Here is a 15,243-nt window from a genome sequence, read left to right as displayed (position 1 = left end):
TATGTTTTCACTCACATGTGGATCTTAAGAAACTTAACAGAAGACCATGGGGGAAGGGAAGGGGGAAAAACAGTTACAAACAGAGAGGGAGGGAGGCAAACCACAAGAGACTCTTAAATACAGAGAACAAACTGAGGGGGGCGGGGGTGGCAGAGAAGGGAAAATAGGTGATGGGCATTGAGGAGGGCACTTGTTGGGATGAGCACTGGGTATTGTATGTAAGCCAATTTGGCAATAAATTATATTCATTACAAAAACAAAAAACAAAAAACAAAACCTCCCACAAGCAAAAGTCAAGGACCAGACGGATTCACAGGGAAATTCTACTAAACATTTAAAGAAGAGTTAATAACTATTCTTCTCAAACTATGTCAGAAATAGAAAAGAAAGAAAAGGTTCCAAATATATTCTATGAAGTCAGAATTACCTTGACATGTAAGCCAAATACACTGCAGAAAAAGAAATGTACAGTCCAATATGCCTGATAGACATGTATGCAAAAGTCCTCAACAAAATATTAACAAAGGAAATTCAACAATTCATCAAAAGGATCAATCACCATGACCAGGTAAGATTTATTCTAGGGGTGCAAGGATGGTTCAATATTCATTAATAAACCAACGTGATACACCACATTACAAAATGAAGAATATAAATCACATGATAATGTCAATAGATGCAAACAAAATCCAACAAATTTCAACATTTGTTCACGGTAACAACTCTCAACAAAATGGCATTAGAGGGAACACACTTTAACATAATAAAGGCTATATATGAAAAATCCACAGCTAACATCATACTCAATAGTAAAAGCAGCTTTTTCCCTAAGGTCAGAAAGAAGACATGGATGTCCACTCTCATCACTTTTATTCAACATACTACTGAAAATTCTACCCACAAAAATGAGACAACAAAAAGAAATAAAAGACATATAAATTGGTAAGGAAGAAGTAAAAGTTTCACCATTTTCAGAAGACATCATAGTCTATATAGAAAACCCTAAAGATCCCACCAAGAAGACTACTAGAAGTAATAAACAAATTCATAAAGTACCAGGATGCAAAATTAATATACAGAGATTTGTTCCATTTTTATACAATAATAATGACGTAGCAAAAAGAGATTAAGAAAACAATCCAATTCACATTTGTACCACAAAGAATTAAAAACCAAAAAATAAACTTACCAAGGAATTCAAATACCTATACTCATAAGACTATAAACATAGATGAAAGAAATTAAAGTCAACACAAACAAATGGCAAGATGTTCCATCGTCATGAATTGGAAGAATTAATATCATTAATATGTCCACACTACCCAAAGCAATCTACAGATTCAATCCAATCTTCATAAAACTGCCAATAACATTTTCACTGAACTAGAACAAATAATTATAAAATATTTATGAAACCACAAAATACCTCAACTAGCCAAAGCAATCTTTTTGTCTTTTCATTTCTTTTTTCTTTAATTTTCACTCAATGAACCCATCCCTCCACCCCTCCCACCCTCTGGCAACCATCAGTTTGTTCTTTATAATCAAGAGTCTATTTCTTGATTCCTCTCTCCCTCTCTCTCTCTCTCTCTGCCCTTTACTCGTTTGTTTTGTTTCTTAAATTCCCCATATGAGTGAAATTATAAGTATTTGTCTTTCTCTGACTGACTTATTTCACTTAGCACAATACACACCAGCTCCATCATGTCTTTGCAAGTGGCAATATTTCATTATTTTTATGGCTGAGTAATTTTCCATTGTATATATATACCGAATCCTCTCTATCCATTCATCTATTAATAGACACCTGGACTGCTTCCATAACTTGACTATTGTAAATAATGCTGCTATAAACATAGGTGCGCATGTATCTGTTTGAATAAGTGTTCTTGTGTTCTTTGGGTAAATACCCAGTATTGAAATTGCTAGATCATGGGGTAGTTCTATTTTCATTTTATGAAGAATCTCCAAATGTTTCCAGAGTGCCTTCACCAGTTTGTATTCCCACCAACAGTGCAAGAGGATTCCCCTTTCTCTGCATCCTCGTCAACACCTGTTGTTTCTTGTGTTGTTGATTTAGGCCATTCTGACAGGTGTGAGGTGATATCTCACTGTAGTTTTGATTTGCATTTCCTTGATGGTAATTGGTAATAAACATCTTCTCATGCGTCTATTGGCCATCTGGATGTTTTCTCTGGAGAAATGTCTGTTCATTTATTCTGCCCACTTTTAATTGAATGATTTGGTTTTGGGGTGTTTACTTTCATAAGTTCTTTAAATATTTTGGATACTAACGCTTTATTGGATATATCATTTGCAAATATATTCGCCCATTCTGTAGGTAGCCTTTCAGGTTTTTTTGTTTGTTTGTTTGGTTGGTTGGTTTTTGTTTTGTTTTGTTTTGTTTTTGTTTTTTTTTTTTAGTATTTCCCTTGTTGTGCAGGAGCTTTTTATTTGGATGTAGTCCCAATAGTTTATTTTGGCTTTCCTACATATAGACCATGTCATCTGCAGGTAGTGAAAATTTTACCTCTTCCTTACTCATTTGGACGCCTTTTATTTCTTTTTGTTTTCTGATTGCTGTGGTTAGGACTTCCAGTACTATGTTGAATACAAGTGGTGAGAGTGAACATCCTTGTCTTGTTCCTGACCATAGGGGAAAACCTCTCAGTTTTTCCCCATTAGGAATGACATTAACTGTGGGTTTTTCATAGATGACCTCTATTATGTTGAGGTATATTCCTTCTAACCCTACTTTCCTGAGGGCTTTTATCATGAATAGATGTACTTTGTCAAATGTTTTTATCTCCATTTATTGAAATGATCATGTTTCTTATCCTTTCTCTTATTGATATGATGAATCACATTGATTGATTTGCAATTATTGAACCACCCTTGCACGTAGGGATAAATCTCACTTGACCAAGGTGAGTAACTCTTTTAATGTAATGATGGATTTGGTTCCTGAATATTTTCTTGGGAATTTTTGCATCTATGTTCATCAAGGGTGTAGCCTATAGTTCTCTGTTTTTGTGGTGTTTTTATCTGGTTTTGGTATCAGGATAATACTGGTCTCATAGAATGAATTTGAAACTTTTCTTTCCTTTTCCATTTATTTAATAGTTTGAGAAGAATAGGTATTACGTCTTCTTTAAATGATTGGTATTCACCTGTGAAACCATCTTCTCCTGGACTTTTGTTTGTTGGAGTTTTTTGATTACTGATTCAATTTATTTCCTGGTTGTCAATCTGTTCAAATTTTCTATTCCTTCCTATTTCAATTTTGATATTTTATATTTTTCTACAAATTTATGCATTACTGCTAGGTTGTCCAATTTGTTGGCATATAGTCTTTCATAATAATCTCTTATTCTTTGTATTTCTGTGATGTTGGTTGCTATCTCTCTCATTTGTGGTTTTATTTATTTGATTCCTTTCTCTTTTCTTCTTGATAAGTCTGGCTAGAGTTTTATCAATTTTATTGATTTTTTTTCAAAATCTGTTCTAATGGGCTGTTTTTTTTTCTATATCATTTTTTTATGCTCTAATCTTTATTATTTCTTCCTTATTCTGGATTTTGGTCTTGTTTTTTCTTCATTTTCTAGCTTCTTTAGGTGTAAGGTTAGACTGTTTATTTGAAACTTTTCTTACTTCTTGAGTAGGTCTGTATTGCTCTAAACTTCCCTCTTAGAATTGTTTTTGCTGCACCTAAGGATTTTGGACCACTGTGTTTACATTTTAATTTGTTTCCATGTACTATTTTATTTCTTCTTATATTTCCTGGTTGGCCCCTTCTTTGTTTAGAAGCATGTTATTTAACCTTCATGTACTTATAGTCTTTTTGATTTTTATTGTGGCTGACTTCTAGTTTCATAGTGCTGTGGTCAGAATAGATGATACAATGACTTCAATCTTCTTGGATTTTATGTGGCTTGTTTTGTGGGCTATTCTTGAGAATGTTCCATATGCACTTGAAAGAAAGTATATTGTATTTTTTTAGGAGGGAATGTTCTGAATATATTTGTCAAGTCAATCTGTTGCAATGTGTCATTCAAAGCCATTTCTTCCTTTTTGATTTTCTGTTCAGATGATCTGTCCATTGATGTAAGTGGGATGTTAAAGTCCCCTAATATTATGGTATTATCAATTAGTTCCTTTATATTTGGATGCTCCTATGATGAGTTCATAAATACTTATAATTGTAATATCTTCTTGCTGGATTTTCCCCTTTATTATTAAATACTGTCCTTCTTTGTCTCTTGGTACTGTCTTTGTTTTAAAGTCTATTTTGTCCACTATAAGTATAGCTACTTCAGCTTTATTTTACCATATATTTGCATGGTAAATGTTTCTCCATTCCTTCACTTTCAATCTGCATTTTCAGACGTTAGGTCTGAAATGAGTGTCTTGTAGGTATCATATAGGCTGGTCTTCCTATTTTATCCATTATGTCATCCTATGCCTTTTGATTGGAGGGTTTATTCCACTTACGTTCAATGTAATTATTGATATATATGAACTTATTGTCATTTTATTATTTGTTTTATACTTATTTTTGAAGATTTTCTCCAATCCTTTCTTGTTTTCCTCTTTCATGTTCAGCTGATTTTTTCAGTGAGATACTGGACTTATTTTTCTATATTCTTTGCATATTTATTACTGTTTTTTTGGATATATAGTTACCATTAGGTTAGTGTATAACCTCTTCTGCATTTAGCAGCCTATATTGATAGTCATTTAAGTTTGAACATATTATTTTCTCCTCTCATCCTCCTGTTTTAGATATATATTGTTATATTTTTCTTCCATTATTTTGTGAGTTCCTTGTCTGATGTTTTACAGAAATATTCACATTTACTGATTTTGTGTTACTATCATTTTGGGTGTATCCATTCCACTCAAAGTGTCCCTTTTAATATTTCTTGCAGGGGTGGTTTCATGGTCATGAACTTCTATAATTTTTGCTCATTTCAGAAACTCTTTAATCTCCTTCTATTCTGAATGACAGCCTTCCTGGATAGGGGATTCTTCGCTTTAGATATTTCCCATTCACCACTTTGAATTCTGAATTGTAATGTTTCTGCTAAAAAAAAGAAAAAAAAAGCCCTGCTAACATTGAGATCTCCCTTATAAGTTACTGTTTTCTTTTTTCTTGCTGGTTTTGAATTTTGTTATCATTATGTTTTGCTAACTTAATTGCAATATGTCTTTCCATGAGTCTCCTTTGGTTGATACGTTGGGAGTTTTCTGTGTCTCCTGGACCTAGATATCTGTTTCCTTCCCCAGACTAGGGAAGATTTCAACGATTGTTTCTTAAATTAAGGTTTCTGACCCCTTTCCTCTCTCTTCTTCTGGGACTCCTATAGTATAAATGTTATTACATTTGATGGAGTCACTTAGTTCCCTAAGTCTATTCTCATTGTGTGCACTTCTTTCTTCTCTTTTGTTCAGCTTGTTTTCCATTACTCTACCTTCCAGGACACTTATTTGCTCCTCTGCTTCTTCCAGCCTGCTGTTCATTTCATGAAGCCTATTTCTGATATAATAGTTTCAACCTTCTGCATGTTGCTGTCCAGTTCTCCCAGCACCATTCGCTAAAGACACTGTCTTTTTTCCATTGGATCTTCTTTCCTGCTTTGTCAAAGATGAGTTGGCCATACGTTTGTGGGTCTGGTTCTGGGGTTTCTATTCTATTCCATTGGTCTATGTGTCTGTTTTTGTGCCAATACCATTCTGTCTTGATGATGACAGCTTTGTAGTAGAGGCTAAAGTCTGGGATTGTGATGCCTCCTGATTTGGTCTTCTTCTTCAAAATTACTTTGGCTATTCGGGGCCTTTTGTGGTTCCATATGAATTTCAGGATTGCTTGTTCTAGTTTCGAGAAGAATGCTGGTGCAATTTTGATTGGGATTGCATTGAATGTGTAGATAGCTTTAGGTAGTATCGACATTTTAACAATATTTATACCTCCAACTCATGAGCACGGAATGTTTTTCCATTTCTTTATATCTTCTTCAATTTCCTTCATAAGGTTTCTGTAGTTTTCGGCATACAGATCTTGTACATCATTGGTTAGATTTATCCCTAGATATTTTATGCTTCTTGCTGCAATTGTGAATGGGATCAGTTTCTTTATTTGTCTTTCTGTTGCTTCATTGTTAGTGTATAAGAATGCAACTGATTTCTGTACATTGATTTTGTATCCTGCAACTATGCTGAATTCATGGATCAGTTCTAGCAGACTTTTGGTGGAGTCTGTTGGATTTTCCATGTATAATATCATGTGAACTGCAAAAAGTGAAAGCTTGACTTCATCTTTGTCAATTTTGATGCCCTTGATTTCCTTTTGTTGTCTGATTGCTGATGCTAGCACTTCCAACAATATGTGAAACAACACCGGTGAGAGTGGACATCCCCGTCATGTTCCTGATCTCAGGAGGAAAGCTCTCAGTTTTTCCCCATTGAGGATGATATTAGCTGTGGGCTTTTCATAAATGGCTTTTATGATGTTTACATATGTTCCTTCTATCTCGACTTTCTCGAGGGTTTTTATTAAGAAAGGGTGCTGGATTTTGTCAAATGCTTTTTCTGCATCGATTGACAGGATCATATGGTTCTTATCTTTCCTTTTATTAATGTGATGTACCAAATTGATTGATTTGCAAATGTTGAACCAGCCCTGCATCCCAGGAATGAATCCCACTTGATCATGGTGAATAATTCTTTTTATAAGCTGTTGAATTCGATTTGCTAGTATCTTATTGAAAATTTTTGCATCCATATTCATCAGGGATATTGGCCTGTAGTTCTCTTTTTTTATTGGGTCTTTGTCTGGTTTAGGAGTCAAAGTAATGCTGGCTTCATAGAATGAGTCTGGAACTTTTACTTCCCTTTCTGTTTTTTGGAACAGCTTGAGAGGGATAGGTATTATCTCTGCTTTACATGCCTGGTGGCATTCCCGAGGGAGGCCATCTGGTCTTGGAATCTAATTTGTTCGGAGATTTTTGATAACTGATTCAATTTCATCGTTGGTTATGGGTCTGTTCAAGTTTTCTATTTCTTCCTGTTTGAGTTTTGGTAGTGTGTGGGTGCTGAGGAATTTGTCCATTGCTTCCAGGTTGTCCAGTTTGTTGGCGTATAATTTTTCACCATATTCCCTGATAATTGCTTGTATTTCTGAGGGATTGGTTGTAATGATTCCATTTTCATTCATGATTTTATCTATTTGGGTCATCTCCCTTTTCTTTTTGAGAAGCCTGGCTAGAGGTATATCAATTTTGTTTATTTTTTCAAAAAACCAACTCTTCGTTTCATGATCTCCTCGACAGATTTTTTAGATCCTATATTGTTTATTTCTGCTCTGATCCTTATTATTTCTCTTCTTCTGCTGAGTGAGGGGTGTCTTTGCTGCCCAGTTTCTATTTCCTTTAGGTGTGCTGTTAGATTTTGTATTTGGGATTTTTCTTGTTTCTTGAGATAGGCCTGCATTGCAATGTATTTTCCTCTCAGGACTGCCTTCACTGCATCCAAAAGCGTTTGGATTCTTGTCTTTTCATTTTCATTTCTTTCCATATATGTTTAAATTTCTCCTCTACTTGCCTGCTTGACCCATTCATTCTTTCGTAGGGTGTTCTTTAACCTCCATGCTTTTGGAGGTTTTCCAGACTTTTTCCTGTGGTTGATTTCAAGCTTCATAGCATTTTGGTCCGAAAGTATGCATGGTATGATCTCAATTCTTTTATACTTATGAAAGGCTGTTTTGTGACCCAGTATGTGATCTATCTTGGAGAATGTTCCATGTGCACTCGAGAAGAAAGTATGTTCTGTTGCTTTGGGATGCAGAGTTCTAAATAGATCTGTCAAGTCCATCTGATCCAATGTATCATTCAGGGCCCTTGTCTCTTTATTGACCATGTATCTAGTTGATCTATCCATTGTTGTAAGTGGGGTATTAGAGTCCCCTGCAATGACCACATTCTTATCAATAAGGTTGCTTTTGTTTGTGAGTAATTGTTTTATATATTTGGGGTTCCCGTTTTTGGCCCATAGACATTTATAATTGTTAGTTCTTCTTGATGGATACACCCTGTAATTATTATATAATGTCCTTCTACATATCCTGTTACAGCCTTTAATTTAAAGTCTAGTTTGTCTGATATAAGTATGACTACTCCAGCTTTCTTTTGGCTTCCAGTAGCATGATAAATAGTTCTCCATCCCCTCACTCTCAATCTGAAAGTGTCCTCAGGTCTAAAATGAGTCTCTTGTAGACAGCAAATAGATGGGTCTTGTTTTTATCCATTCTGATACCCTATGTCTTTTCGTTGGTGCATTTAGTCCATTTACATTCAGTGTTATTATGGAAAGATACGGGTTTAGAGTCATTGTGATGTCCATAGGTTTCATGCTTGCAGCGATGTCTCTTGTACTTTGTCTCACAGGATCCCCCTTCGGATCTCTTGTAGGGCTGGTTTAGTGGTGATGAATTCCTTCAGTTTTTGTTTGTTTGGGAAGACCTTTATCTCTGCCTCTATTCTAAATGACAGACTTGCTGGATAAAGGATTCTTGGCTGCATATTTTTCCTGTTCATCACATTGAAGATCCTGCCATTCTTTTCTGGCCTGCCAAGTTTCAGCAGAGAAATCCGTCACTAGTCTCTTCAGTCTCCCTTTATATGTTAGAGCACGTTTATCCCTAGCTGCTTTCAGAATTTTCTCTTTATCCTTGTATTTTGCCAGTTTCACTATGATACGTCATGCAGAAGATCAATTCAAGTTACGTCTGAAGGGAGTTCTCTGTGCCTCTTGGATTTCAATGCCTTTTTCCTTCCCCAGTTCAGGGAAGTTCTCAGCTATGATTTCTTCAAGTATACCTTCAGCACCTTTCCCGCTCTCTTCCTCCTCTGGGATACCAATTATGCGTATATTATTTCTCTTTATTGCATCACTTAGTTCTCTAATTTTCCCCTCATACTCCTGGATTTTTTTATCTCTTTTTCTCAGCTTCTTCTTTTTCCATAATTTTATCTTCTAGTTCACTTACTCTCTCCTCTGCCTCTTCAATCTGAGCCGTAGTTGTCTCCATTTTATTTTGCTATTTATTTATATCATTTTTTAGCTCCTCCTGGCTGTTCTTTAGTCCCTTGATCTCTATAGCAAGAGATTCTCTGCTGTCCTTTATACTGTTTTCAAGCCCAGTGATTAATTTTATGACCACTATTCTCAATTCACTTTCTGTTATATTGTTTAAATCACTTTGATCAGTTCATTAGCTGTTGTTATTTTCTGGACATTTTTCTGAGGGGAATTCTTCCGTTTGGTCATTGTGGATAGTCCCTGGAGTGGTGCAGGACTGCGGCGCACTTCCCCTGTGCTGTCTTGAATAACTTGCGTTGGTGGGCAGGGCCGCAGTCAGACCCGATGTCTGCCCCCAGCCCACTGCTGGGGCCAGAGTCAGACTGGTGTGTACCTTCTCTTCCCCTCTCCTAGGTGCGGGATTCACTGTTGTGTGGCGTGGCCCATCTGGGCTACTTGCACACTGCCAGGCTTCTGGTGCTGGTGATCTGGATATTAGCTGGGGTGGATCTGCAAGGTGCACAGGGGCGGGAGGGGCAGGCTCAGCTTGAATTTCCTTTGGAGATCCGCTTCAGAAGGGGCCCTGTGGCAGCAGGAGGGAGTCAGACCCGCTGGAGGGATGGATCCGGAGAATCACAGCGTTGGGTGTTCACGCAGTGCAAGCAAGTTCCCTGGCAAGAGATGGTTCCCTTTGGGATTTTGGCTGGGGGATGGGCGAGGGAGATGGCACTGGGGAGCGTCTTTGTTCCCCGCCACGCTGAGCTCTGTCGTCCGGGGCTCAACAACTCTCCCTCCCGTTGTCCTCCAGCCCTCCCATTCTTGGAGCAGAGCTGTTAGCTTATAACCTTCCAGATGCCAAGTACCACTTGCTGCCAGAACACACTCTGTCTGGCCCCTCCGCTTTTGCAAGCCAGACTCGGGGGCTCTGCTTGGCCGGCGGGCCGCCCCTCCGCCCTGGCTCCCTCCTGCCAGTCCGTGGAGCTTGCACCACCTCACTGCCCTTCCTACCCTCTTCCGTGGCCTCTCGTCTGCGCTTGGCTCTGGAGACTCCATTCTTCTAGGCTTCTGGCAGTTTTCTGGGTCATTCCAGCAGGTGTAGGTGGAATCTAAGTGTCAGCAGGACGGGTGTTGAGCCCAGCGTCCTCCTACGGCACCATCTTCTTTTTTTTCTTTTTCTTTTCTTTCTTTCTACCTTTTTTTGTATCAAGGTTCTTGTAACAAGTGACCAAACATACCTAGGATCTAACTTCTTTTATGTATTATATTGTATTGTATTTATTTAATTGATTTTTCTTCAATATTTTAAATTTTATTTTGTTTTATTTTGCGTTTTTTCTTCCTCTCCAAAATGACAAGACTTGGAATTCACTTCCAAAGAAAGAACAGGAGGGAATGACCTCCAGAGATTTAATCAATGCAGATATAGTAAGATATCCAAACCAGAATTTAAAACAACAATTGTAAGCATATTAGGTGGTCTTGAAAAAAGCATAGAATTGGAGAGTGTTATGCTAAGTGAAATAAGTCATACAGAGAAGGACAGATTCCATATATTTTCACTCCTATGTGGATCCTGAGAAGCATAACAGAAGACCATGGGGGAGGGGATGGAAAAAAATGGTTAGAGGGAGGGAGCCAAAACATAAGAGACTCCTAAAAACCGAGAACAAACTGAGGGCTCATGGGGGGTGGGAGGGAGAAGAGGGTGGGTTATGGGTATTGAGGAGGGCACCTGTTGGGATGAGCACTGGGTGTTGTATGGAAGCCAATCTGACAATAAATTTCATATTTAAAAAAAGGCAAATCTTTGTTTAAAAAAAAGAAAAGAAAAAAACATAGAAGACACTAGATAATCCCATACTGGAGAGATAAATGAACTAAAATCTAGTCAAGCCAAAATTTAAAATGCTATAACTGAGAAGCAATACCAGGTGGAGGGATCAAAATGAAGATGGGAAAAGCAGAGGAGAAAATCAGTGATACAGAAGAGAAAATTATGGAAAATAATGAACCTGAAAATAAGAGGGAAAGAAAGGTCATGGACCACAAAGGCAGACTTGGGAAACTTAGCAACTTACTAAAACATAATAATATTGAGTTTTTCAGAAGATGGCGGCATAGGAGGAAGCCGGGCTCATCACGCGTCCTGCTCATCACTTGGATTCCACCTACACCTGCCTAAAAAAACCAGAAAACCGCCAGAGGATTAGCAGAACGGAGTTTCCGGAGCCAAGCACAGAGGAGAGGCCCACGGAAGAGGGTAGGAAGGGTGGCGAGGCGGTGCGCAATCCATGGACTGGCGGGAGGGACCCTGGGAGGAGGGGCGGCCCGTCGGCCAAGCAGAGCCCCCGAGTCTGCCTGGCAAAAGCAGAGTGGCCGGATGGAGTGTGTTCCGACAGCAAGCGGGACTTAGCATCTGGGAGGTCATAAGTGAACACCTCTGCTCGGAGAGCAGGAAGGGTGGAGGACAAAGGGAGGGAGAGTTGCTGAACCCCGGGACGACAGAGCTCAGTTTGGCGGGGAACAAAGGCACTCCCGAGCGCCATCGCCTTCGCCCATCCCCATAGCCAAAATCCCAAAGGGAACCAATTCCTGCCAGGGAACTTGCTTGCTCTGCACAAACACCCAATGCTCTGCTTCTGCAGAGCCGCCCCTCCGGCAGTGGGTCAGATGCCCTCCTGCTGCCACAGGGTCCCTCCTGAGGTGGATCACCTAAGGAGAAGTGAGCTAAGCCTGCCCCTACTGCCCCCGTGCACCTTGCCTACCCACCTTGCCTACCCCAGCTAATAGGACAGATCCTCAGCACTACAAGCCTGGCAGTGTGCAAGTAGCCCAGATGGGTCACGCCACCCCACAGTCAATCCCGCCTCTAGGAGAGGGGAAGAGAAGGTACACACCAGTCTGACTGTGGCCCCATCGGTGGGCTGGGGGCAGACGTCAGGTCTGACTGCGACTCCGCCCACCAACTCCAGTTATACACCACAGCACAGGGGAAGTGCCCTGCAGGTCCCCACCATTCCAGGGACTATCCAAAATGACCAAATGGAAGAAATCCCCTCAAAAGAATCTCCAGAAAATAACAACAGCCAATGAACTGATCAAAAAGGATTTAAATAATATAACAGAAAGTGAATTTAGAATAATAGTCATAAAATTAATCGCTGGGCTGGAAAACAGTATACAGGACAGCAGAGAATCTCTTGCTACAGAGATCAAGGGACTAAGGAACAGTCACGAGGAGCTGAAAAACGCTTTAAAAGAAATGCAAAACAAAATGCAAACCACCACGGCTCGGATTGAAGAGGCAGAGGAGAGAATAGGTGAACTAGAAGACAAAGTTATGGAAAAAGAGGAAGCTGAGAAAAAGAGATAAAAAAATCCAGGGGTATGAGGGGGAAATTAGAGAACTAAGTGACACACTAAAAAGAAATAATATACGCATAATTGGTATCCCAGAGGAGGAAGAGAGAGGGAAAGGTGCTGAAAGGGTACTTGAAGAAATTAGAGCTGAGAACTTCCCTGAACTGGGGAAGGAAAAAGGCATTGAAATCCAAGAGGCACAGAGAACTCCCTTCAGATGTAACTTGAATCGATCTTCTGCACGACATATCATAGTGAAACTGGCAAAATACAAGGATAAAGAGAAAATTCTGAAAGCAGCAAGGGATAAACGTGCCCTCACATATAAAGGGAGACCTATAAGTCTCGTGACTGATCTCTCTTTTGAAACTTGGAAGGCCAGAAAGGATTGGCACGAGATCTTCAATGTATTGAACAGGAAAAATATGCAGGCGAGAATCCTTTATCCACCAAGTCTGTCATTTAGAATAGAAGGAGAGGGGCGCCTAGGTGGCGCAGTTGGTTAAGCGTCCGAATTCAGCCAGGTCATGATCTCGCGGTCCGGGAGTTCGAGCCCCGCGTCAGGCTCTGGGCTGATGGCTCGGAGCCTGGAGCCTGTTTCCGATTCTGTGTCTCCCTCTCTCTCTGCCCCTCCCCCGTTCATGCTCTGTCTCTCTCTGTCCCAAAAATAAAATAAATGTTGAAAAAAAAATTAAAAAAAAAATAGAATAGAAGGAGAGATAAAGGTCTTCCCAAACAAACAAAAACTGAAGGAATTCATCACCACTAAACCAGCCCTACAAGAGATCCGAAGGAGGATCTTGTGAGACAAAGTACCAGACACATCACTACAAGCATAAAACATACAGACATCACAATGACTCCAAACCCATATCTTTCTTTTTTTTTTTTTTTTTTTTTTTTTTTTTTTTTTTCTTGTGTGAAGCTTTATTAATTCATCTATTCATGAAATACATGTTTTGCCTGGTTTAATTCTAAGCCCTAGGAAAGCAGCAGTAAATAGAAACAAGACCCCCACTGTCACAAAAATCTTATGGGACTACAAACCATGAAAGATCTGTCAGGTAGCCTTAGGAAAGTATAAGTGCATATGAAGACTAACCAAGGTGATAGGACAGTGCTGGGAATAAGAGGAAGGCTCTTCTGAGTAGAACAGAGCAATGATGTACAAAAGCAAGTCATGCAAAAAGGTGGGGAAAATCACTTACTAAACAGGAAGTAAAACAGCTTGGCCTTTTTGACCACCTGCAAACACATGCAACTGTTGCTGGAGCTCTGGTGAGCAAAGGTAAGAATGGAAGATGATTGTAAGCAAAGGCTAGATCACTTGGGGCCTGCAGGCCACATTGAAGTGTGAAAGGAAAAAACACTGGAAGGTTTGAGCAGGGGCATAACATGACATTTAACATGTTTTTAAAGTTCTCTGGCTAGTGTGTGGATAAGCAAGTTAAGGGACTATTTATTATCCAGGTGAGGGATGATGTGACCTTCAGTAAATTAAATGTTAACGCCTCAACTGCTTCAAATGTAAAATGAGACTAATACTACCTCCCTCATACTGTTAACAGAATTAAATGAGTCAACATATGTAAAGTATATCCTGACACATGAATATGTAACATTCCTTTGGCATATTGTAGATGAGTGAAACAAATTCACCATGAAAATTACCTTGAATTTATTTTTTAATTACCTTGAATTTAATATTCTGTTCAGCTGATTTCATTTCTAAAAATAGGGGAAAGGGCAGGGAATTAGCATAATAATGTGGCTTATCCACAGTCCATCTTCAGCCCAGCAGTTCTTGGGAAGCCGGTGAAAATGTTTTAATGGCACTTTTTTTGCATTTAACTCACCACAACCTCAAATTACTTGGCATGGAGTTGTTCATCTAGCATTGTGGTACAGTGAAAATAGAATGGAAATAAAAGGATTTTCTTGGGCACATCACTTTGAGCTTCACTTCTCATTTGTAAAGTCAGGCTAAAATCTTTTCTGCCTACTTCACAGAGTGGATAAAATGACAAGATACTGTATATGGAAGTTGCTCAGGAATCACAAATGGCTAAATCCATTAGTGCAAAAATAAGGTTTTGAGTACTGATTATGTGCAAGATCCTGGAGATGCAACAATGAACAAGATCCATTTTCTGCCCTCAATCTTGGGGTCTTCCAAGGACAATTTCAAAGCACTACATCATCTTAACCTGGAGGAAAGGAGCAGAGATTCTGAGCACACAAAAGAGGAGGGGATTTAAAGAACAAGTATATGTTGTGAGTGAAAAGGAAGGACTCTTAGGAAGGATTCTTAACTCCCCACACTATTCTTAATCCCTCTTAACTTTCTTCATTAAATTGATTACCACTGGACATTGTATACATCTCTCCCAATTAGAAAATACGTTCCATGAGTACACTGGATTGTCTTTTTGTTGTTAATTGTATACCTAGCCAACTAGTAGCAGAATGCCAAATACCAACACATATGAAGCATTCAGTAGTATTTGAAATGGATAAATGTGCAAATTCTCATAGGTATGGCAACCTGGAACTACACGTAACCAAATGTTAGAGTGTAACATGCAAGGGGACTAGGGAGTAACAGAAGACCTATGTGGGTTGGGTAGGTAGCAAGCTGTATTATAAAGGACCTTCCTTACATGACAGGCTTTTGGATTTCATCCTGAGGGTAGGAGAATGGCATCACATAAATGCTTTAAAATATCACTCTGGTTTGGAAGACTTGTCTCAAAAATGGCAGACAAAATCCATATATTTATATCCTGTTTGCCATGAAACCCCATTAAA

Source organism: Lynx rufus, unplaced genomic scaffold (assembly GCF_022079265.1).
Source record: "Lynx rufus isolate CCGP_SWC_20201006 ecotype Redwood Valley unplaced genomic scaffold, mLynRuf1.p SCAF_35, whole genome shotgun sequence".
Taxonomy (NCBI): domain Eukaryota; kingdom Metazoa; phylum Chordata; class Mammalia; order Carnivora; family Felidae; genus Lynx; species Lynx rufus.
The sequence above is the reverse complement of the archived record's forward strand: the minus strand, read 5'-3'. Positions refer to the sequence as shown.